We start from the raw sequence: 3661 nt of genomic DNA on the forward strand, positions 1-3661 counted from the left end.
TTTAAATAATATCAAAAAGTTTCAAAATACACGTAGAATAGTAATAAATAATTAACGTATGATTAATTACAACGTTTTGTTCTGAACTCGAAGTTAAATGCCTTGATACGTACAATGAAACACCTGGCCATATAATATTGTAGGAAATATTGACTTGGTTATAACCACTCCTTTAAATATTAACAGCATTAAAAAAACATAATTATTGATTTGATTAATTTCTCAAAATACCTAACAAATAAGGGCGTTTTTCCACTAGCTGGCAATATCTAAATATCCATAAAGGCTCATAACTCTTTTTCTTTTATCTTTTCGCCACTGTGTGTTGTGTGTGTTCTTCCAATGTAACTAAACTAGTTTTTTTGTTACTAAACGATGAGTGGTGACAAGTCAATTATTTATTTATTTTTCCAATCTATGAAAAAACGCCTATACGATGATATCTAACCATAGTTATTCGCGGCAAACATTACTTATTTCAATTCGATTTTGAGTTAGTATAACAATATTACAGTAATGTTATCTTTTAATATTACACTCCAATTGCATTATACGAGGTAGCTGAAATGTCTTTCAAATTATTTACATTATTGCATTTTTGCTTTCAATAAAGACAGCGCAATAGAAACTAAAAAATAAGTATACACAAATATAATTCAGAAATTCTTGGCTTATAATCCCAAGAAGATCCTTTGCATGTCATAAATTTAAAAAAATCCACAACATCAATAAAAAACTATCAACATTCACAAAATGCAAGTATAGAAACGCGTTGAATATCGACAAAATAGGAATAAAGTTTTCGAAAATACATAAAAGCATTCGCTGCAGGATTCAATAAACTGATTTCTAAACATTCATGATGAATATTTAACATAATCTCATAACAACCAATTCATAAAGTAAAAGCATTTTTTTTTACAAAAATGGGTCATTCAATGATTTTTTTTACTTCATTGAACTACCTAAATCCCAATTAAAAAGTTCTTAATACATATGATTAATTGTAAAATATTTCCAATAAAATTAAATTCACCGCAGATTTGAAATCCAAATCTTTGACTTTTACAGTACTGTCTTAAATATTGATTTTGGCAAATATTTCGAAAAGGTCTCTCTTACCCATCACTGCAACGAATGAATTTATCTTACCTAATCTAACAAAATGATCATGTTCAATATAAGCGATGAAAATATCACTGATACGGCGTAAAAATGAATCATTTTTCTTATAAAACTAAATTGTTCATGTACCAATGACGTAACACCGAGGTAATTTTAGTTGAAATGTGACGTAACAACGTTAATATTGATTCCAGCAACGTCACTCTTGTTGAACATCAAATTCTCAACTGATCCACACTGCCCGAGAAAAGTACCTAAACTTAAATGTACCGGTTTGCATTACGACTGCATAATTTTATCTGCACTATTTACTTGATAACGATTTCAATTTAAATAAATTATGTTAATATCTGCATTAATATTGTGTTCAAGAGATTATTTTTATCAGTCGAGAGTCATCGACAATATTGTACGCTAATTTCGCCGCCTCCACCGAAGGCGCCGTGGCTTAGTTGGTTAAAGCGCCTGTCTAGTAAACAGGAGATCACGAGTTCGAATCTCGTCGGGGCCTAAGTGTGAATATTTTTTTTTCTTTGTAATATTAATATTTTTTGTATTTTTATTAGTATTTTATGAATTTCAAAATGATCTTTTGAGAAAACTATTTTTTTTTAATTTTCTTTCAACACGTTTGCGATCTACCAATTTTTTCCATAATCCAGTTTTTAAACTTATAATAAAGTTATCTTAATGCATTGTAGAAATAACATGATTTTAGNAATTTTAGAGAAATTGCTGGTAACCGTTTAAGCATATGAATGAATTAAAAATTAATTCTAATTTGTACTTATGAAAACTTTGCAGTGCACTATCCTTATAAATCTTACGTTCGCTTAGTTACTATCAAAATTATGTTTTTTTGGACATTTGCTTCAAATTGCAGACTTTTTCATATTGAATTGTGAAATAAAACAATTTTGCTGTGTAAAATAAAGTGCCGCTCCAAATACAACCCCGAAACCATACATTTTTACTCTCTCAAGGCTTGTTCATGTCAAAAAATATTGTAAGAGGTTTATAATAAGAAGGATTTTCGTCTGAGCATTATACATTTCCTGATTTCATTTCGTCACATTAAGTGTTAGCTTCCCACCCCCCTTTCGATCATAATTCATCTTTAGAGCAAACCAACTTGCGCCTTATCTGTTTTGAATAGCAAACAATTTGGCTTGCGCATTAGTTTGGGTCAAGTGCGTGTTTCGCTTGAGTATCTGGTCACATAGTGTGTCTAGGCATTTAGTTTCTTTACGGTAGATCCATACAGGAAACACTGAACTAATATTTAACTATTTAGTAAGTGATCAGTTCAATCTTTGCCCGTCCAATACTTATTCGAGTGACCCACAGTTGGTCGGATCCGTGAGCAGAAATCTATGGCGTGAACATTACTCCATAGCCTAGAAATTATAGTACAAAAACTTGCGATTCGATCACTCGAAGACAGCCATATTCTTAGACGTTTCCTAGATTTTATTTAACTTGCAAAGATGTTTGAGTGGCATAAAAACGGAAACGAACTTAATAAAATATACGGTATTATTGATATTTTTGGACATTTATGCTGTGGTTTCTATTTTTTTTTCATACGGATTATCCCGCTTAAAATCCACTTTTTACAATGTTGTAAAAAGGTACATTTGTGACTTTACAACTGCCATTTGTATAGGTCGCGCAGCAAGAGTTGAGGCGATCATCACAAGCAAAGATGTGACCCGTGTTTATCTATTTTAATTAAATGGAACGCGAAAATTTTATCTTACAACAAAAATATCCACTTGTGGCGCTGACGTCTTGGGTATTCCGATTGATCTGTGCGTTTTGTATTCAAATATTACATCAGTCGGAGTATGTGCTCGCTTCAACTTTCGTTGCGCGACCTACAATGCCGATTTTACAATGCCAACTGTCAAATTTGTTGTACCTATTCTTGTTGGTTTACAGCGAATAAATTAATATGAATAGTTAATTTGATTACTAACTGCGTTACTCCATAAAACGTTATCCGAAGCTTCGAATTCTGCCACTCTCACGTAAAGAGAGATGGCGGAGACAGATTCGAAACTACGTAAATATCAATTCGGAGTAGGGATGTTATGGATATGTAATTTCGGTTATGGATACGGTTACGGATATAGGAATAATATTATACCGGTGCCTTAGAATGCAATTTGCAATAGTTGTCCAACACGGTTCATTCATGGCCGCACACTTAACATCGAATAAAAAGTAATAAAAATTAAAAATTGATACTAGATGGCATTATAAAGGTAAATCAGGTTGTTATGCCTTTACATAATAATGCTATACAAAAAACAATTGAAACTGCCTACATACGAAACTATCCGAAACTTTTGAATCGGTTACAGTTACGGTTTCGGATATTTTTTTATTTCGGATATCCAAAAATTTCGATTAGGGTTACGGATATCCATAACATCCCTGATTCGGAGTAGCTACAGCTTTTTGAACAGCGTTTTACCTTCGTATTAACCAAATAAAGTAGTTTCCTTCCATTTCCTGACACATTCGTCTGTCT

At 32.0% G+C, this 3661-nt stretch overlaps 1 non-coding gene across 1 annotated transcript; it reads left to right on the forward strand.

Annotated features, from left to right (window-relative positions):
• The first annotated feature begins 1562 nt into the window (after positions 1 to 1562).
• Positions 1563 to 1636, forward strand: TRNAT-AGU (transfer RNA threonine (anticodon AGU)). The gene has a single exon. It is a non-coding gene; the product is annotated as a tRNA-Thr (tRNA).
• Positions 1637 to 3661: the final 2025 nt, after the last annotated feature.

This window comes from Ostrinia furnacalis, unplaced genomic scaffold, assembly GCF_004193835.3.
Source record: "Ostrinia furnacalis isolate ACB-3 unplaced genomic scaffold, ASM419383v2 OfSCF2396, whole genome shotgun sequence".
Classification (NCBI taxonomy): Eukaryota; Metazoa; Arthropoda; class Insecta; order Lepidoptera; family Crambidae; genus Ostrinia; species Ostrinia furnacalis.